The following is a 22,597-nucleotide window of genomic DNA, read 5'->3' on the forward strand; positions in this document are numbered from 1 at the left end:
CTGAGCCAGTGACAGCTCTTCCGCTTTCCTCTTTTTGCAGTGAACTGAAACATTTTTATTTGTTTCTAAGGTTGGGCAGAACCGAAGGGTTTTGCTCCGCTGGGTTTTAGAAAAGAACACAATGTTTTTATTCCACTCTGCCAAAACACTGGAAAGGATAATGCAAGTCTGGAATAGATCTTCTAATTCACTCAAGAACACTCACCAATAATCTGAGGCTGATGTTTGTGCGCACACATTTGTGAGAGAGACAGAGCACACATGCAGGAGTTCCAACGAAAAAAAATATTGCAGGGGGAGGTAGGTCAGCTACAGTGTAATAATAATAATAATAATAATAATAATAATAATAATAATAATAATAATTTATTTATACCCCGCTCATCTGGATGGGTTTCCCCAGCCACTCTGGGCGGCTTCCAACAGGATATTAAAATACAATAATCTATTAAACATTAAAAGCTTCCCTAAACTACAGTACCCAGAATTCTTTCAGAGAACTCAAAAGGTATATGAGATACAGTGGTACCTCGGGTTACATATGCTTCAGGTTACAACCGCTTCAGGTTACAGACTCCGCTAACCCAGAAATAGTGCTTCAGGTTTAGAACTTTGCTTCAGGATGAGAACAGAAATATTGTGGTGGCGGCAGCAGCCGCAGGAGGCCCAATTAGCTAAAGTGGTGCTTCAGGTTAAGAACAGTTTCAGGTTAAGTACGGACCTCCGGAAGGAATTAAGTACTTAACCCGAGGTACCACTGTACTTGTTTTGTTTTAGCTTCCCCCTCAATAAATTGCTTCTTTGTTCCCTGGGTCTTGGTCTCAGGAAAGTTAAAATGACAAGCCACCATATGTTCTAAGGCCTTGCCCAGGGCCAAAAATATTACTCCCGTTGCAGTAGAAATCTCCCTGGATGCCTCGATATGTGGATGATTTAGCAGGGAAAGAACTGAGAGGAGGAGGTTGCCAGGAGTATCAAGGGTGTATGATGTCACCACAGGAAGAAAGGTGTCCGTTTGAAACAGGAGTGGTTTCTGCAAGTGCTGCTGGGAAGGGGAAGGAGGACGTAGGCAGAACTGCATGCTGGCTGGCTGGATCAGGTTGTTACAGAGAGATACGAGGATGGTGCTGCTAGGAAGGACAAGCCCCTCTTGGGATGTCAATGCTGTGAACTCTCTCTCTCTCTCCATAAAACTCAGGTGTAAATATGTTTGAATAAAACAGATTTCTTAAAGGAACACAAACCCTGGTTAAGTGCCAAGACCCTTGGAATCTTGCAACCGGTCAGCAGAGATTGGTGTGGCCTGGAACAATGCAAAATGAGAACACAAAATTCATACTCAAAACAAAACAAAACAGGAACAAACCAATAACCCCTTCCCACAAAAACGTTTCAAAGGCCATATCAATCAGCCAAAAGCCTGGTTATAGAGAAACGTTTTCATCTGGCACCTAAAGGCGCCAGAAAAGGCCCATTCTCGTGTTGCCATCCTCTGGACCTCATGTAGAAGAAGGGCCTCAGGTGGTGATCGTAGGGTTCAGGTCAATTCATATGGAGAGAGGCAGTCCTTGAGGTATTGCAGTCTTCAGCCATTTAAGGTTTTATAGGTCGAAATCAGCACTTTGAATTGGGCCTGGAAACTAATTGACAGCCAGTGCAGTTGGGCCAGGATCAGTGTAATATTAATGTAATATGCTCAAACCGTCTTGCCACAGTCAGCAACCTAGCTGCCAAATTCTGCACCAGCTGAAGTTTCCAAACCGTCTTCACAGGCAGCCCCACATATAACGTGTTGTAGTAATCTAACCTAGAAATCACCAGAGCATTGACGACAGAAATGAGGCTATACTTGTACAGATAGGAGCTGAAGTGGGCCACCAACTGAAGCGGATGGAAGCCACTCTGCACCACTGAGGCCACCTGAGCCTCAAGCGACAGCAAAGGATCCAGACGTAGGACAGCATAACGTGTCTTCGTAAAAGACTCTTGATTTTTCCTTTCCTTCTTTCCTCTCTTACCGCATGATAAGGCGATGAAATGCTGTGGTGGTGGAACTTGCCATTGTAATTAGACCCAAGTGATGGAGCACCATTGCAGAGAGCTGCCAGCCAGCCAAAGGAAAGGTTAACCAGAGCCCTGTGATTCCTGACAGAACCTGCAGCCACGTGAACACCATTTTGTAATTCTTCAGAGGGCTGAAATTGCAGCCGAAGGTTCTCGAATTTGTGTTTGTTCTCTTTTCTGTCAGAAACTCAGCATGCTGAGTGCTTTCTCCTCATGGGGCCATCGCTCCCATTCGTATCCAGGAGAGCTGTTTACAGACTGCACAGGGTGGGACTGCAGAAACAAGATTGTTTTGATTGTTCTCAGAACAGTGCAGTAGGAAAAGTCTCCAGTGCTTTTTTTCTCCTGTGCCACAGGGGAGGGAAGAAAAAACACCAACTGTGCTTCAGTGACATTGTATGTAGGTCATATTAAAGCTGAAGACAAGCACAATTAGAAAGTATGTTTTCTGAAACTGCTTCACAAACTTAACTGATCTTTGGAAAGAGTATGATCACCTCCCTTTCCTTCCCCTCTTTTAAAGATTTTTTAAAAATAAGCAGCAGCAGGATAATAAGCAAACAAAGTGATAAGCACTGAAAGGGCCTTTTGGCATGGCCACGGAATGCATGTCCTCCCAACAACTTAAAGTGCAGCTTAGCCCTTGCATCATACTCCGTCTCCCTCCAACATTTTGCCAGTGAAAAATGCAGGCGGATTATTTATGGGGCAGATATTTAGCTAAGGGTCAGAGAGCCTTGTTGTAAAGGAGCAGTTATGCTGCTATTTCCTTCCCTCTCCCTTTGGAAAAAACAACAATGCTAAATCTGCTTTTGCAGTAGTGAGCTTTGCAGGGGATTGAGCAGCTTTCAAAGAATGTTAAAAACCCTTTCCAATTACCTAAATATTAGAACAGATGGCTAATTAAATGACACCGTTGCTGCTGCTGAAGAGAGGGAGGTGGGTGAAAAAGAACAAATCTTAAAAGAACTACAGTAGTGTGGTAGAGAGTGGGAAGAGGCAGACTAGAGTTCAGATCCCTGCTCAGCTGTGAAGCTCATTGGGTGACTTTGGGCCAGACTTTTTCTCTTAGCCTCTACTACAGGGTCATTATGAGGATATACAGGGAAAGGAGGAGAATCATGTAAGCTGTTTCCTTAATGGCTGCAGATGAATTGGATGGGAAAAGGTCAGATTGCTAACATTTCAAAAACATAGCTGTCAGCTTTTCCCTTTTCTTGTGAGGAATCGTATTCGGAATAAGGGAATTTCCCTTTAAAAAAAGGGAAACGTTGACAGCTATGTTCAAAAACCTAAAAGATTCATTGATTTTAAAAATCTGCCAGTTTAAGACCAGAGTTAAAACTACTTCATGTTGGCTCAGATGCCATAAAGCCAGGAAATTGGAAGCTAAGGCTAATTACATAACAGATGTGTCCCATGATCAGTAATGATTTGCACTGTCATAAACTGTGTTTGCTTACAACTTAAGTGCCATGCAGTCAAATCCATATGTGGAGGGTGGAGTGCCTGGGACCACACTGTACTGATTCTATATTGCCTTATGAAGCATCGGAGCCATACTGTGTTGCTAAAGGCCTCTATTCGCACTCCCAGTCAGGCAACTTTGACTCTGAGCTTATATTTAAAGAAAGAAGTAAGTCTCTATCCCACCGAGAAAGAAAGTTAGGAAGCAAAATGTGCAGGTACCCTTCTAAGCGATTTCTGCGGAAAAAAGCCAGCCTGTCAGGATTTTTAGATAATGAGTTTTGATTGATAAGTGCATTGTTTGGACACCAGTAAGTAGGAATCCCTGGAGTCCTAAAGAGTTGTCTTTTTCCTCTTCCATTTATAGCACTTTTCCAGCTTTTGTCCAGTAGTCCTTGGCATCTCCAGCATTTGCCCTTCCTTCCGCCCCTAGCAACCAGAATGCATCTTTCCTGGGTGTGCTTATTAGGTGCTTCCTAGAAGTTACTGGTATATTTTGCAAATGCTGTTATGTGATAAGTGAAGGTGGATGCTGAAAAATCCCTTTCCCAAATGACAGGTGCAAAATGTGAAAACTATGCACAGATGTTTTGGCAGGATCTAGAGCCAGACACTCAATAAAAATTCACTGTGTAGTTAGTTACCTTATAGTACAATGTCAACTCAGAAGTGAGTCTCTTTGTGTTTAATGGGGCTTATTCCCAGGTAAATGGGAACAGGATGGCATGGGGGGGGGAAGGTTATTGTGCCATTAACAGCTCTATCTCCATAGTCAGGACCAGCAGGGCATGGCTGATTCCCTATGGCAAGCATTAATTTGTCTAGGGTGTTGAGAGAAGCAGCAATGGCCACATTTTCCCTAATGCCGGCTTGGGGTGATGGGTGTTGATGAGAGACCAACATCAGGCTGGGGAGAGGGGGTCTCATCTGATGAAGTAGAGACGAGAGTGGAACCACTGCGAATGTTTGTGGGTATGTGAATCCCACCTGAACAGTCTGGAAGCACTCATACTCCAACTAAACCAGAAGGCCCTGTGGGGATGGAACAAAGAGCAAAAGATAAACTCACATGATCCAGCTATGAGAGAATGCATATCCAGGCGGCAGCTGTTTATGCTTCTGGCAGCAGGGCAGATGTCCTGGGGGGAAGCATAAATGTTAGTGTGACTGGAAGGATTTCCAGAGGGGTAGACATGCTAGTCTGGCTATGTGTACACACTTCCATTCACTCTGCATTCTATGTGTTCCCACTGGTGCATTGGAAAGTGGTGTACACATAATATTAGCTACAATCCTTATATATCCTTGTGTTTCTTATGAAATACAGTATCGAATCCCCCTCCCCAATCAGCATTGATCCGAATAGAGAAAGAGAAAGACCTGGCTGCGTTTTGAGTTGGTAATATGTACATAGCCATGGTTGCAGCAAAAAACAGCAAAGAATTTTGAGGCACCATAAGTTGTCCTCAAAGTACTCAAAACTCTTTGTTGTTTTTGAAAGAAAGAAGTGGCGTAGAATAATAATTCAGCTGTGAATTATTCCATGCTGTTTCAGAGTCATGAAATGCCCCCTCTCAGGTTGCTGTTGAGGCACTCCTTTAGGTATTTCTGCTTGCCACTTCCTCATTCTCTCCAGGAACCAGGAAGAGCTAGAACTCTGGAAATTTCAGACTTTCTCCCTTTCAGACTCTTTTTCCTCAAATGGGAAGCTATCCAGGAAGCCTATGCTGGGTGGACTGCAGGGATCAGATGGACTGCAGCAGCACCACAGATGAGCTTTGTAGTCACCCTTCCTCCTCACGTGTTGTGTTAACTTGGCCTGTGAGAAATTCTTTCCTCTGTTCATAAGTCCACAGGGCAGATCCTGTTGTGAAGCCTTTCCCTGGCATGTATTGTCTCCATCACTAGAAAAATAATTTCCTTTCCCCTCACTGAGTGTGAGCTCATGTAGTTATTTGTGTTAGCACACGGAAGTGAGAATGTATGTCAGAGTTGTGTGGTGCTTGGCACTGTTCAGTACACTCCCCAGTATGAGTAACCCATGCCTTGAAAATGTGTGAAGGCAATTTTTCCATTTATTTGACTGTTGATTTACATATTATTTAAATACTGTACTGGATACCTCATGCTTTCAATAGCAGGAAGAACGGGGAGTTCCGCAGACAGCTTATAGTCTGAATTCAGACAGGAAACTGTAAAACAGTAAAATAATATACAATACCACAATATAAAGCAATAAAAAAAATCCATAAAGTGCAGTAAATGAACAATGACACAACAGCATCACATTAAAAACACCAACAAAAGCATAAGCACACAGGGCATCATGTAACCGAAATGTGTGCAGGATCTGGGATCAGAGAGGGATCAGACGATGACAAACCAAATGTGCTCTATGCGCTGTGAAACAAAATCATACATAGTATTAGCAGGGAATCTTGCAGTGCAGGCATGGCCTCTGGCAACAATAAGATGGAGAGTGAAGCATATGACTACCGGTCATGTGCTGTGTTGCGACATGGTAGTTTCACTTGAGTAAAAGCTGTAGGTGATTATTATTGTCCCCTGAGCATATTGCATCTGGCTCCCCACACAGCTGACCCAAGTTACTGTTTGGTGGACCTCAAGGTTTTAGGGGGGGAAACCCATCAATGTGAAATTTGCCCACACCTGCTCTAAGCCATCTCATCAAGACCAGATTTGAACTTTGGTTACGGAAACCCACTGCCCTTGCCTCCAACTGTCTCTCCATACCAAACAGCAAAATTTTTGGCACCTGGCTTAAGGCACTCTGGTTTTCTTTGAAAGACACGTCTCAGTTGGAGAGTTGAGTTGCACAGTCAGCAATAGTGTGTGTGTGTGTGTGTGTGTGTGTGTGAGAGAGAGAGAGAGAGAGAGAGAGAGAGAGAATCTTGCAGGGAATAAAGAAGTGTGCTTATTATTAATGTCTACTGGCAGACGGTCTCATCAGAGTGTAATGTGCAAAGATACTGAACAGACTTTGTGACCACAAACTGATGGCCTTTTATGCTGGCCCCAAATCCTGGTATGATCAAATCAAAACCATAAACAGCCTGGCTTGCTACAGATCACTGCCTAGGATCATATACAGTGGTACTTCGGGTTAAGTACGTAATTCGTTCCAGAGGTCCATTCTTAACCTGAAACTGTTCTTAACCTGAAGCACCACTTTAGCTAATGGGGCCTCCAGCTGCCGCGCTGCTGGAGCACGATTTCTGTTCTTATCCTGAAGCAAGGTTCTTAACCTGAAGCACTATTTCTGGGTTAGCGGAGTCTGTAACCTGAAGCGTATGTAACCTGAAGCGTATGCAACCCGAGGTACCACTGTATTTACACACTGTACTGTGATTAAATGGTTGGCTTGTGCTATTTCATAACAGAGGCATTTAGGCCTCTGAATACCAGTTGCTGGGAATTGTAGGTGGGCAGAGTTGTGTTCTGTTCACATCCAGCTTTCAGGTTTCAGGTTTCCCACAGGCATCTGTTTGGCCCCTGTAAAGACAGGCTGCCGAACTGGATGGTCCATCTGCCTCATTCAGCAGGCTCTTTTGTTCAATGCTGCATGTGCACGTAAGACACGTTCTAACTTATCAGGCAGATTCACAAAAAAGGTGTATTTAACAGAAAATGCAACAGAGCATAATCTAGAGGTTCTATGTAGTTCACATATTACCTATTACATGGCTGCACATCCTAGCCTACAGTTTTTACCCCTGGCACTTTGGGAGTATCAGCTGCAGCCAGTTCATCCCCCAAAATGCAGCTGCATGCCCTGTGAGTGCGGCACAATTGCTTCCCCTGCAAAGAAAGAAAGAAAGAAAGAAAGAAAGAAAGAAAGAAAGAAAGAAAGAATTTGAGAGGTTCACCCATCCCCTCTAAGATCCGCTACTGAACTAGTTAATTTAGACAGAACAGTTTAAGCAAACAAAGGTTTTTGCAACGTGGTGTTTGTAGCACTGGAAAGATGGAAAATACACGTTTGCTGCAGAAAGCCAAGTTAACATCTAATGCTTTATGAATCAGCAGGTGATGTGCCTATCAAGGTGGCCCTTTCTGACCTACATTTAATTTTCATAAAGTGGATTGAAAAAGTACTATTCCTAGTGCTCTTCCAGAAGAAAGTTTACATTACCCTAAGGATCTTCATCCAAAGGATGGCTGTTCCCATTCCTCTAGGTTGTCAGATGGCTCCTGAGATCTGTTGCTAACTTTCTCTACTTCATGTTTTGCCATGTTAAATCTCCGTTGGGGTTCTTTCACCAAAGAGTACTTGCCTCAAACTTGAATCTTGGCATCCGGGAATTAAACGCTACCCCCAACAGTATCTTCTCCCATGCTCAATCCACAAACGGACACTGTTGCTGTTTTGGGGTTGGATTCAGGTTGCGCAATTAAAGTTGATTTGGTGCAACAAACCAGCTTTCTGCAAAATGTGACTTTCTGCAATAAGGAAAGTGATGAGAAAATGTGGGATAACAATTGCTTGGCACAATGGCATATTACCTCACCGCAGAATGAATGCTCAGTAAACAGGAAGCCGGGAAGCAACCTATATGTGTAACTGAAGCATATATCACAAAATGCCAGCAAGATTCCAGTGACCTCTTTTCAAGGAAATGAAATGAAGAATTGGAACACATTTAACAATATGTTTATGACTCTGATGCCTGTCCTCAGGCTGCTTTGCAGGGTTGTTGTGACGGTGAAATGCAATAATCCCATATATTCTATAGGGCTATTGGAGGAAGGACATGATAAAAATGTTAAACAGACATTATGCATTTAGAATAGGCTGACTGAGCCAGAGATATGGAGGTTGCAGCAACTTGTATTTTTCTGTGGTAATCATTATCCAGCTCTCTTCATCTTGGGTGATTCAGGGCCTTTTTCCACAGAAGAGGAAAGGAACAGCATAATAATGCTGCAATACAACACCACAATAACTCATAATAGGCCAATGTGGTCGTTCTGCAATTATTTACGCTTTAAGTGGTTTATGTTCCCTTTGGCATGGCTGCTGCACAGCACATCCTGGTTGTGCTCTGAAAAGACTCCCCCATCATCCCTCAGCTCTCTGTTCTTGACAGGTGCGTTTTGTTGTGTTTCTTTCAGAATACACTCCCTGTGCTATCAACAACTCATGGTTTTGACATCCCTTTGGTTACACTCCAAGATTTTACGTCAAGTGCCCATCATCCTGAAGCACGTTTGCTTCTAAGTGCTAAATTTTCCTCAGGTGGCAGCATCATGTGGGATGAAATGAAATCTGCTGGGTGTGCATTTCATTCTTTCTGGGGGTGTTTATTTCTAATATGCCATTTAGAAGCCAATTCATTGGGATCAGTTGGATTGTACGACGCATTTTTCCTTCTTGGTCAAACCTCTCTTCAAGACCAAAGGGTGAGATGGGTTGAAGTTTCAGTCAGCACTTTTAAAAAAGATATTTTAATTATCTGCATGCTGGTACTAATCTCCATGCTAAACCACCATCATTATTAACTACACAAAGATAACCGAAACCCTACACCAATAAAATTATTAGTTATGCTATCTGAATATGATGTACACAGTGTATACATTGGTTGTAGTTGTATAATGTTATGATGATGATTTATAACATTTGTAAAAGTACATCATGCAATGCTAAACAATAATCTGTTTCTGGTAGGTGTGGCCAAAGTGTTAACGCTGTCCAATACTGTGACGCTCTGGGAACTTTGGGAGGATGGAATCTGGACATTACCCTGTATTTATTTATTTATTTATAGTTATTGCATTTATATCTCACCTTTTCCTCCAAGAAGCTCAAGGTCTTCCCCTCCTCATTTAATCCCCATAACAACCCTGTGAGGTATATTAGGCTGAGAGGCAGTGATAGGCCCCAGGTCACCCAGTGAGCTTCACGACCAAGTGAGGATTTGAACCCTGCTATTCCAGTCACACTGACTCTCTTGTTGCCTTGTTGTTTACTATTTCTGGAAAGAAAACAACTTTGCTCTGACTAAAAAAGTATGCTTGCTCCATTAATTTCTCTGAACATGTGCCATAATAGGTAGATAAAGAGCAAGGCCACGTCCCAGCCAAGTGAACATAGCCCTCCATTTGTGACTTGAGGGATATTTTTATTTAGCAGCGTCGCTTTCCATCATCTGCAGTTGCTGCCTCTGAAGCTGCTCAAGGTTCTGTGGGCTGGTTGCGTCACGTAGCATTTAAATGTTTAAAATCGGCTTTGATGTTCCTGTGGAAATTAGCAGCACGCTGTCTCCCACCTCTCAAGGCTCTGGGGTTTCAGCTGAGTCTCCTCCAGTGCTGTATTTTAAAATACAGTGCTGTGCAAGGGGATCAAGGCAGGGTGATAAGCCGTCATGAATGTTCTTGTTCTGACAGTGCTTGTTTCTGTTCTGTCACCCAGGCTGAGAAATGGTCTGATGCCGAATTGAAGGCTAGGAGCCAAAAGCACATCTGTGTCCACAGACTGATAGGGAAGCATGCGATAGAACACCACAATGACTTCAAAGTTTTGTACAAAGGAAGCAAACCTCTTGTGGGAAGACTTGGGAAATTCTGTCATTGAGAAATAAACCCAACTTGCAGAATGTGACTCAGCTCTCTCTCTCTTTTTAGACCATGCTTCAAAAGTAGGTAATTTGTTATGTTCTTTATCAGTGATTAGGATCTTTCTTTTAAAACACAAACTGGACCCTGACTTTAGAGAAAGTGCTATGCCACTTCTGGTCTAAAGTCTGCTTTCATATGTGTCATATCTGACTCTTACGACAGAGTGATGAGTACAGACACAGCTGTTCTTGAGCCAAGGTGGGTATGTTCCCTCTGAAAGAACAAGCTGGGATTTACTGGGTTCTTGTGGATCCACTTTTGCTGCTAGAAGCTCAGGTAGCCTCAGTGGCTAGGAGTGTCCTTTATTAGCTACGGCTGGTGCATCAACTACAGCTGTTATTGGACAGGGATAGTTTGGCCACAGAGATCCCTACACCGGTAACCTTAAGACTTGATTATTTTAGCATAGCCTTGGGTCTGGTCTAGAAGTTCCAGCTAGTGCAAAATGCAGCAGCTAGACTGTTGACGGGGCAGATGACTGTCAACATATAACTCCACTGCTCAAAAGCATGTGCTAGCTGCCCATACGCTGCTGAGCAAGCTTCAAGGCTCATGTATCAATTTACAAGGCCTTTATAATAATAATAATTATTTTATTATTTTTACCCCACCCATCTGGCTGGGTTTCCCCAGCCACTCTCGGCGGCTCCCAACAGAATATTAAAAACACCAAACATTAAAAATTTCCCTACACAGGGCTGCCTTCAGATGTCTACTAAAAGTCAGGTAGTTGTTTATTTCCTTGACATCTGATGGGAGGGCATTCCAGAGGGCGGACGACACCACCGAGAAGGCCCTCTGCCTGGTTCCCTGTAACCTAACTTCTTGCATCAGGTAGGCAGCCGTGTTGGTCTGACACAGACAAAATAAAAAATAATAAATAAATAAATTGTCCAGTAGCACCTTAAAAGGTAAAGGGACCCCGACCATTAGGTCCAGTCATGACCGACTCTGGGGTTGCGGCGCTCATCTCACTTTATTGGTCGAGGGAGCCGGTGTACAGCTTCTGGGTCATGTGGCCAGCATGACTAAGCCCCTTCTGGCGAACCAGAGCAGTGCACGGAAACGCCGTTTACCTTCCCGCCGGAGTGGTACCTATTTATCTACTTGCACTTTGACGTGCTTTCGAACTGCTAGGTTGACAGGAGCAGGGACCAAGCAACGGGAGCTCACCCCGTTGTGGGGATTCGAACCACCGACTTTCTGATCGGCAAGTCCTAGGCTTTGTGGTTTAACCCACAGCACCAGACTAAGTTTGTTCTGGGTATAAGCTTTTGTGTGCATGCACACTTCTTCACATACACTGAAACAGAAGTCATCAGACGCTTATATATAGGGTCCCTCCCACTATATATAAGGGTCTGGCATCCCAGAACATGGTGCCCCAGTTTTCGCCTTTGAAGGACCCTTCCAGCTGAGATCAGACAAGCACCCCTCCCTGTTGAATATCTGGTTTCATAGTTCTAACCGGTTTTTAACTTTTCTGTGTAATGTTTTCTGTATACTGCTTAGCGACAGTTGCAGTTAAGTGGTACATAAATTGTTTAAATAAATAAATATAAACAAATATTTCTTTCAAAGCTGCTGTATGAAAAAGAGGGAAAGCACGATCAAACACAAACACACACACCTGTAACTGCTAACAGACAGGCATGTGAGGTAGCGCTGGCCAACAAATCAAATAAAAACCTTCTAAATGCCAGAGCACAATGGATGTTGTGGGCTTAGTGCACATGTGCCTCTGAGATTTATATAATACCGAACTCCTGCGGCAAAGACTTCGGCAGCCGCAGCAAGGAGACGAAACAGCTTGACTTCTTTGTGTGGTAGGCTATAATGAGGCTCATGTGGCGAGTGAAAGCTGATGCACTCTACAGTGGACTCTTAATAATTGCTGTGGGTAAGTATTAAAGGCACATGGCAGTTCTTATGCAGCTGACTGTCCTCGCAAAATCTCCACTTTGCCAGGCCTCCTCTATACCAAGAAAGCAAGCGCAAGTAGTTACTACTGATTGCTCAGCATCATCTTGATAGGGGCTCGTACCCTCCCTTGAGACAGCCAGAGAGAGGGAGAGAGAAGATATCCCTGAGTCTTACACCTCAGGTGCTACCAGAATCAAACATGTAATTATATTTCATTATAATTTAGAATAATATGTTGATAAAGTCAATTACTTAAAAAAGAATAAATATGATAGTCTACACTAGGGGTGTAGGTAGGGATATACTGGTAGATTTATGGGTGGTTTAAAGCATATCAAGGAGGATTTGTGACTCCCAGTGGCATAGCAAAATGACTTTCCCCCCTCCAAATTATACTGCTGAAATGAAAGCTCAACAGTGGGTGGGCTTTTAGTATGGAAGGATTGAGTGCTCGGTTAGTTCTGGTACTCAGAATAATTCTTTGACTCTGGGTTCTAGTGAAAAGCAAAGCCAGAAGTCTGCCTTCCCATGGGTCTGCATAACATCATTGACTGCGACTCCTGTGGTTTGTATTATGCACCCTCCCAAGCATTAGAAAGCATCCTTATTCTTGTACAGGTTCAGAGGCTCCAGATTATGAAGCAAGGATATGGACTATTAAAACATTATTCTACAAAGTTCAAGCCCCTCCCTAGTAAGAGACAGACATTCCGAATATTTACAGTGCAATCTTATGCACATCTAAGCACATTTCAATTATTTCAATGGGGTTCTCTCCTGGGTGAGTGCAGATAAGATTGTAGCCCTAATTTTCGGAAGCAACTCCAAGGAGGCAAGAGTCTTTCAAAACAATGACTCATAAAGCTGAGCTAAACAATAACAACAACAAAAGCCTGGCACAGATAAAAGTCCATGTGGCAAGCAAACACATGGATATTTTTAAGCTGCTCAAGCAAGGGCTGCTCTTGCATCACAGTAATTCCTTCTACCCTTTCTGAGGCACTGAAGTAGACAAGTCATAAAGATACATGCCAGTTGTTGTTGTTGTTGGTGAAATCACTGTCTCTAAAACACAATTTTGTTTGAAGTAAAGATGGTGCTTACAGAACTCCCCTCCCCCCGCCCAATGTTGCACAACAGCCAAAAGCTGCTCTGTAATCTTGGCACATCTATTTTGCACCTACTTCCAAGACTTGCTGCTCTTTTCCACGCTCAAAAGCATTCTTTCATGCATGAGACATGTTAGGCAAGTTTCTCTCTTGCATTAACTGTTGATTAGTCAAATAATAGTCCTTCTTGATTAGTGATACCAACAGTATCATTCATATTTGCATTCAATCTTGAAGTTTCATGGTAGAGATTAGGGCTGGGCGATATATCGATGTCTTGTCCAAAACTGGTTTGAAGTCCGTATTGTGATATTAGTTTCATAATTTTTGACCTGGCAATATATCGCAAATCGTGATGTGTGTTAGGTCTGGGCAATATATTGTCCGAAACAGGTTTGAAGCCATGAACTTATCATGGCCAGTGTGGTTTACCAGACCAAGTCATGGAAACATCCAGAGTAATACCAAGTTATGGTGATCCTCTGGTATGGATGCAGGTTATGGTTCACATGGCTGAACCCACAATCTGCACAAGCGTGCTAATTTTATTTTCCACAAATATGGAGCACATGATCAGCACATCTTCATTTAATTGACTTTTAGAGTGGCCTGGTAAAAATGACAATCCATATGGTGAATCACTCAGGAAACACCCATATGGATTCATTGCATACCTGCACCCTAGTGACCAAAAGGGTTGTTATTTTAAGGCACCATCCGACTCCTAGTCTATTGGAATAGCCTTATCAAAGGAGGTTCTGCTACCTGCTTGGATGGTACACTTGGCACCTTTCTAGTTAGGCACTCCCAATCAGCTCTGTAAGATCACTACTCAACAAATGCAGAAGGGTTTAAGTACTTTGCCTACAATTAGGCTTCACATTTTGCCTCCTCAATGCTGATTTCCTTTAGATGATCTTGTAAGTCCCGAGACACTTGGCTGACTTTGGTGCAAACATCTGAGAGCAGTTCTGTTCCCTGTTGTATCTAATATGTCACATGGCTTTCGCTTTGTGCCTTTTCCTCTCTGAAGGATATGACTGATTTGATGATCTCTTGGGTGAATTTCTTCCATCTATCAATATCCCTGTTGTTATCTACAAAATTGACAGGCTCTTCAGCTTTTCTCTTATGCTCCATACACATCTAAACTACATTTTTATGAAAGGTCTTGTCTTATTGAATAAATCCCTTATTGTATGTGTGTGTTTTAAAAACAAAGCCCTTGCTATCTGTATTTATCTGAGCTTTTCCACTGGATTTTTGCTCTCAATGCAAATAGTAACTTGTGCGGGGAGGTGGGACATGGCGGCATGAGTTTTGCCAGAATCATGGGGGGGGGGAGGTTAAACAATTAATTCTATGTCTACTTTGGCCTTCTAATCCTCACAGAATCATCCTTGTGCATTTCACTGGCAGCTCACACATGATTGTGATTCTTGAGCCAAACTAGACATGATGCTAAATGTGTCACATGGAATTATGTTACTTAAAACACACACAACAAAAAGCAATCTAGCAAGCACAAGGAAGAATGGGGAAGTCCTTCAAATTAGGGGCTATGTAGGGCAAGATCAGGAAGATGGATTAGCCCCAAGTCTCTAGTAATGCATCCATCTCTGCTCTGTAATTTACAGGGCCGGCCTTACAAAGAGTGTGGCAGCTGCCTCAGGTGGCAGATGTTGATGGGGTGGGCAGTTGCAATGCATATACAGTATGTTTAGTTTCTGACATCTCAAAGTAGGACTGGGAAAAGGTCCTCTCTAAAATCCTGGAAAGCTGCTGCTAGTCAGCAGACAATACTGATATACTGAGGCAAAGCAGTGGTCAAAAGCAGTGTTGCAGACACTCACAAATAACAGTGCTTACTAAGAATAGCTTTAAGCTAATTGGGCAACTTTCAGCAGTTATATGTGGAGATCTGGCTGAGTTGGTCACCAAAGAAATGTGGTGGGAGATGAAGATATAAAACAGATGTTTTGAGGAGCTGAGATGTTTGCAATGTGTCTTAATTCACAATGGTGGAGCCAACAGAATAATAATAATAATAATAATAATAATAATAATAATAATAATAATAATAATTTATTATTTATACCCCGCCCACCTGGCTTGGCTTCCCCAGCCACTCTGGGCGGCTTCCAACAAAATATTAAAATACAGTAATGCACCAAACATTAAAAGCTTCCCTAAACAGGGCTGCCTTCAGATGTCTTCTAAAAGTCTGGTAGTTGTTGTTCTCTTTGACATTGGTGGGAGGGCGTTCCACAGGGCGGGTGCCACTACCGAGAAGGCCCTCCGCCTGGTTCCCAGAAGACAACAGAACACCATTCATGTGTTTCCCTCTTCCTTCTGTGTTCTCAGTGGGAATGCACAGACAAGGAAATCCCCTTTCTACCTCTTCTCCTAGGCTGCTTGGACTCTTGTAAATGATTAAGCGGAATGCCACACACCCCCTTTCAATGGCAGAGTCCATAAACATAAACTGTATTGAGAGAGCAGCCATAAATGGCTCAGTGAACTGGACAAGTGCAGAGAAGCAGATTCCCAAATCACAGGCAATGGAGAAAGGAAATAAAGAGGAAACGTGCAACAGGAGGACTGAAGCTGGGTACAACCGGATTTTCTTTGTTCTACCCTGTACAGTGCAAGAGCCTTCTGTAAAGACACATTTATAAATAAGCCTGTGTGTCCTGCATCCAGATTCAAGTCCTTTACAGACATCCTGCCAATTAGCTGCCAACAAAACAGCAATGGCAAACTTTCCAGGTCATCTGCTTGACTCCCACACAGAGAGGCACGTGCTCTTTAATGTTTCAATGAAAGTAGAAGGTTGGGCAACTGTCTTAGAGATATTGTGTAAGGTCTGAATTACCCATGAGAACTTTAAATATTATTATTTGTTTGTTTGTTCATCTATCAGTTTTTAGTCATACTTTTCTATAAAATGTATGGTAACTTTTAAGACACTTACGGTACAATCCTATGCATATCCACTCGGAAGTTAAGTCCCCCACACCCTGAATGACACAAAACGTTAATATCATCTAATGCGATAAACATAGCTATGTATAATCTTAAAAATTATGATATGAGCAGATAAATAAGCAAGCAGTAAAAAGTCATATATTTAGACAGTGGGCTGTAAGGATACACAGGCTCGCTGCAATTAAATGAAATTCAAGGGTTCTGTAGAAGAAGGGTTTGGATTTGATATCCCGCTTTATCACTACCCGAAGGAGTCTCAAAGCAGCTAACATTCTCCTTTCCCTTCCTCCCCCACAACAAACACTCTGTGAGGTGAGTGGGGCTGAGAGACTTCAGAGAAGTGTGACTAGCCCAAGGTCACCCAGCAGCTGCATGTGGAGGAGGGGGGACGCGAACCCCGTTCACCAGATTACAAGACTACCACTCTTAACCACTGCACCACACTGGCTCCCTGTACTTTGAACCATTGCATTCATTTAATTGCACAACCTCTTCCCATTGTAGAAAAGTGACATACATATTTCCCACAGTTAATAAATGACACAACTTAAGATGCCCAAATGCTTGCTGAAAACAAAATTGCCATGCATGGCAATACTGAATAAATAAGGACTAAAATAAGCGAGCGCATGCTGACCATGCTTGATAAAAAGTAAGCCCCAATGAGTTCCTAGGAAATGATCATCAACTTCCTATGCTTAGTTTATAACAAAAGGCCCTTGGTTCAATTCTCAGCACCTGCAGTTCAGGCTGGGAAAGAAGTATGAGAGCTGCTTTTCTGGAGATTCACCCCACAAGACTCCTGTAATGTCCTAAGGCTTGGAACCATCTGAGCAGGGCCAATTGTGCAAGCCTTTTCCACACAGTCGCCAGCCTGAGGGATCAAGTAATGATTGTTGGAGGGAAAGGAACAGTGCGAGTTATTCTGCCCATATTGTGCTAGGAGTACAGCAGCCCCATGGGGTAGGAATGGAGGCTCTGAACAAAGGCTCCCACCCACTGCTGTACCTGCAAGGCAAGCCTTGAAGTTGTCTGTGATTCAGACATGCAGGATATCATTTGAAACTGCGGGGATCAAGTGATAATGTATAGCGTACACTGAGCTGTCCAGAAGAGTGACATTATAGCTTGCCTTGGAGAAGAACCCAGATGTGAATCTTGAAGTCTCCCCGCAACCACACCCATTTTTTATTGCTGCTACTGCTGCTGGCCCAACAAGGCGAGTGAGGTGGTTCCTTGCGACTGGGGCAGGCACCAGTGCTTTAAACACCAAGATCTACAGGAAGCATCTAGAATTCCAAATCATTACACGTGGCATTCAGCAAGTTTTTATCTAGACTAGGCAATCTCTCATTGAACTTGTATGAACCAGCTGGCTCTGTGTCATGAAGCCAACCTTTCAGATTGAAAAATCTGCAGAATGAGAAGAGCGGGGCAGAAAAAGGGCTGGTGATAAAAGATAAGCGTTCTGGATTCCGTTCAATGCTACAGTACATCTGTGTTACTCATCCTTTGCCAACAGGGTTCTTGGCAAGGCATAAAGCAGAAATAAACATTGTGTGTGTGTGTGTGTTCTGTTTCTCTTCTTATTTATTTCATTTACATCTCACCCTTCCTCCAGGGAGCTCTAAATAGCTACGGGTTTGTCAGCCTCAGTCTCACCAAAACCACCTTTTGAGTTAGGATAGGCCAAAGTTAGGCCTGGTTCTCATAACTGTAGTAAAGCTTGGCCAGCTTGGCCAGCTCTTTCCATTCCAGGAATAAGAAAATAAATAAGCATTCAAATGGGGTAGGAAACATGAGTACACAGAATGAAGTCCTCTTGCGCAAGGAGAAGAGTCCCACCTCTCTTCTACCCACCTCCCTGAAACTGTTTTGGGTTCCACCCCCATCCAGAGCACTTTTAGGGGGACCAGGGGGAGGAGAATTGGGGAGGGGGTCCCACTGTGTGAGCAAACCTTGTTCTGTGCACACAACTTAGCTGAATCTCGTCCAGAGGTTTCTACACACCACCTCCATATGAAACATTCTCCAGGTATAGGTAATACCGTATTTTTCACCCCACAGGACACACTTTTCCCCCTCTAAAAATGAAGGGGAAATGTGTGTGTGTCCTATGGGGCGAATGCAGGCTTTCGCTGAAGCCTGGAGAGTGAGAGGGGTCAGTGCGCACCGACCCCCCTCGCTCTCCAGGCTTCGCTCAGATCTCCGCAAGCTGTGGGAGCCCGCACCGGCCTCCCACGGCTTGCGGAGAGTTGCCTGCATGCCGAAGGCTGGGCGCGCTGAGCTCAGCGCGCCCAGACTTCGCGCAGCTCTCCGCAAGGCGCGGGAGCCCTGCGGTGGGCTCCCACGGCTTGCAGAGAGTTGCCTGTTCTGGGGGCTGGGGTTGGGGGAAGCTCGGGCTTCCCCCGCCCCAGCCCCGTGCCTGGGGGAAAAATAATTCCCCCCCCCAAAAAAACTAGGTGCGCCTTATGGGACGGTGCGTCCTATAGGGCGAATAATACGGTACATACACAGAGTTATATTTTGAAGACAAAGTTGTGAAATTGCTACTTTGACTTGTGATGGGTTTGCTCTACCGACAGATGGGCTGCAAAGGGGGTGCCTGTTACCTACACAACTATAATTCTCCCAGTCCTACGGGTGTTCAGAATGACTCAGCAATTAGACCTTGAAGGTAATCAGAGGGAGCAGGGAGGAGGCGAACTTCCATGAACTCCAGTGGCGTTCACCTGATACTAATCTTGGCATCCGGCCTATTTGTGTCAATGTGTCCCTGAGTGCAGCACAGGTTGTGAACTTTGTTGGCCTTCGCATGCGAACGCAAGCCCAAAGGAGTGTGTGTGGTGGTTCAGCAACAGAATGAGCACACATCAAGGCCAGAACTTTGTGCAAAATGAATGTCATGATTTCTCCCCTCTTCTTTAAAGGAATGTTTATTAAAAGGCTAAGTATCTCCTGCGTCAGAAGTTTCAGAACACTTCCCTGCCTCTTTCAAAGACCTTGACTCCTCCTGAGCTTTCCAAGTGATGGATGGGCAGAATGTCCTCCAAGCCCAGTTGCTCAGCTGGTCTTCTGCTCTTCCTTAGGTACGTTGTCACCTGTGCCAGCGTTGGTTCCTCTTGCCGTGAAGAGGCAAGTCCCTCTTTCCATTTCCTGTAGATCTTGTGTGTATCTTCTGCGAGAAGGGGTTTCATCTAAAGGTTTTGAAAGCCGGCTTGCTCGGAAGGGAAACATCCTCACACCATTAGAATACAGACACATTCATCAGTAACGATCCACTCTTACAAGAGAGGATTCTGGATTAAGAGATGCATATTTTTAAAGAGCTACAATTGTGGAACAGTCAAACTCATTTTCAGACAATTTAAGAAGATCCAAAACATCCACCTTCCAGTCCCTCTCTCTCTCTCTCTCTCTCTCTCTCTCTCTCTCTCACACACACACACACACACACACACACACTCCTTTGCATTTGCCACACAACCACACAAAAGCTGCCTCAGCCATACCTACTTTCCCTCTCGCTGTTTTCCGAATTAGAGATACCATCTCTTCTTACATAAAAGGTCATCAGACTGATTTGCTCTCTGAATTTCTATGACAGGAAAGAGTCCATTATTGTGAAAACAGTTCTCTCTGCTTCTCTCCCCCCACCCCCGCATCTGTTGTGTCCAGAGATGGAAGAAGGGGAGAGGACACTGATAGGCATTTTATTTTCTTCTACAGTACTTAGTGGCTGAGTCAGTATTTCATTAAATTAACCCAGATAACTGGAATTTGAGACAGACATAGGAATATAGGACAGTCTTATACTGAGCCAAAGCACTGATCCACCTTTGCTGACTGGCAATGGGTCTCCAGGATTTCAAGCAAGGATCTCTCCCAGCCCTGTTTGGACATGCCAGGGAATAAAATCTGGGTCCGTCTGCATGAAGAGCAGATGCTTTTAGCCCAGGATCGCCTACCCAGTAGTGAAACATTTTTTTTGAGAGAGAGAGCAGGAAATGCAAATAATAAAGAGCAAAGGCCCATCCCAGCACTGCTACTTGAGATCTTAAAACACACACAGAGAGAAACTGGCAATGTCAGGGATTCAGCCTAGGATCTTAGAGATGTAAAACATGCACACTTATCATTCATCTCTCTGTGGTGAAATACCAGCCTTACCTGCACTACAGGAATTTTCTCTACCCTTCTTACAGGACTAGCAAAGAACTCAAAGGCGATACAAATACTCAGAAAAACTGTTTGTTACAATTCAGCAGCAAATAGCAGGTTTTCCCAGGGGAAAGCGGGGAAAGCAGAAGTGTGGGTGAGCCCTCAAATATTTCAGATTAGACATTGCATTCAAAAGACCATTTTATGCTGCACTTTTTTAACACCTAGATTTTAGTCGCCATCTGGTGGCTCCAATATGGAACAACCATTGGAGGAACTTGTTAACGTGCATTTTCCAAAATGAGGGTTGATCAGTTAATGCAGTCCGTTTTGGGGGCCTAATCTGGTTCCTGTAGCAGTATATGTCCTGGAGTAAAATCCTAAAAAAAGCTCAGCAACTCCAATCCTAAAAAAAGCTCAAGAACTTTGGTCGGCCCTCACGCATATTCACTTCATCAAATCTGGCCCTCTTTGAAAAAAGTTTGGGTGCCCCTGAGTTAATGTAATTTATAGAGAAGAAAGTTTTCTTCACAGTTAAGACTAGCTCATAGGAACGTAGCAAACTTCATTATATCAAATCAAATAAAACCAAACCATTGGTACATCTAACTTAGTATTGTCCACACTGACTGGCAGGGGCTTTGCTGTGGATTGAACCCGGGACCCCAAGGAAAAGGCAACTCAGTGCAGCTGAGCTCCTATATTGTTCAGCGATGCATACTCCTGAATAAGTGCTTTCTGCACTTTTCCCAAGTCACAATTACTTGGGAGTAAATCTCGCTACACTCAGCGAGACTTACTTCTTGGGCTAACATGCATAGGTCTGTTCTTTTAGGCACCCTTACTTGGGAAAAAATACTGATGAGATCAGTGGTGATTATTTTTGCATCAAAATGCACTGGAAGTAGGACTGATTTACTTTTCCATTAAAACAATCACATTCATATGTTGCTGGACCACGGTTCCTATCAGCCCATCAGTGCTCGGCAATGTTTGTGGTAAACTGCTTGGTGAATTTTAACAACAACAACAACAATAATAATAATAATTTATACTCCACCGATCTGGCTGGGTTTCCCCAGCCACTCTGAGCGGCTGCCAGCAGGATATTAGTGATAATAAAAAAGCGATAAAACATCAAACATCAAAAACTTCCCTAAACAGGGCTGCCTTCAGATGTCTTCTAAAAGTCAGGTAGTTGTTTATTTCCTTGACATCTGATGGGAGGGCATTCCACAGGGCGGGTGCCACTACCGAGAAGGCCCTCTGCCTGGTTCCCTGTAACTTGGCTTCTCGCAGTGAGGGAACCGCCAGAAGGCCCTCGGCGCTGGATCTCAGTGTCCGGGCTGAACGATGGGGGTGGAGACGCTCCTTCAGGTATACTGAACAGATTAAATAAATAGTAGGGCCCTCAGTATCTAGCCATTTCCAACTTGACTCCCCCCTCCCCGCAGTCTTAGGCTGTAATCTTGTACCCACTTTCCTCAGAGTAAGATTTTCTTCCTTTATTGCATTTATATCCTTCAAGGAGCACAAGGAGGAGCACATAGTACTTCTCCGCATTTTATCTTCACAACAACCTTGTGAGGTAGGTGAGCAGAGCCGGATTTAGGTTTGATGAGGCCCTAAGCTACTGAAGGGAATGGGGCCCTTTATACGTCCAGCAGTCCCTTGTCAACAACACATTGTCGCTGTCATTTGTGTTGAATATATGCTATTTGGCAATTTATGAATCTAATAGGTATCTAAAGCCATTTGCCACTGTTGCTGTATGTAGTTTTTATTTTATTTGTTTTTTATCTTACATTTTGGAAATGTAATTTTTTTGGGCCCCCTTTAATTTTTGGGGGGCCCCCCAAGAGAGTGGGGCCCTAAACTATAACTTTTTTAAAGGTAAAGGGACCCCTGACCATTAGGTCCAGTCCCAGATGACTCTGGGGTTGCGGCACTCATCTCGCTTTACTGGCCGAGGGAGCTGGCATACAGCTTCCGGGTCACGTGGCCAGCATGACTAAGCCTTTTGTGGCAAACCAGAACAGCGCACGGAAACACCATTTACCTTCCCACCGGAGTGGTACCTATTTATCTACTTGTACTTTGACGTGCTTTCGAACTGCTAGGTTGGCAGGAGCTGGGCCTGAGCAACTGGAGATCACCCTGTCGTGGGGATTCAAACCGCCGATCGGCAAGTCCTAGGCTCTGTGGTTCAACCCACAGGGCCACCTGTGTTTAGCTTATACATAAAT

The 22,597-nt window shown here is 43.8% G+C and overlaps 1 long non-coding RNA gene across 2 annotated transcripts; it reads left to right on the forward strand.

Annotated features, from left to right (window-relative positions):
* Positions 1 to 471: 471 nt before the first annotated feature.
* LOC309527739 lies at positions 472 to 10,153 on the forward strand. 2 transcript variants are annotated; one of them, XR_014217323.1, is made up of 4 exons: positions 472 to 1,200; positions 8,665 to 8,952; positions 9,221 to 9,298; positions 9,965 to 10,153. It is a non-coding gene; the product is annotated as an uncharacterized lncRNA (long non-coding RNA). The 2 variants fall into 2 exon arrangements; XR_014217324.1 differs by lacking the exon at positions 9,221 to 9,298.
* The last annotated feature ends 12,444 nt before the right edge of the window (positions 10,154 to 22,597 follow it).

The sequence above is a fragment of the Podarcis vaucheri genome (genome assembly GCF_965113315.1).
Source record: "Podarcis vaucheri genome assembly, chromosome: 2".
Classification (NCBI taxonomy): Eukaryota; Metazoa; Chordata; class Lepidosauria; order Squamata; family Lacertidae; genus Podarcis; species Podarcis vaucheri.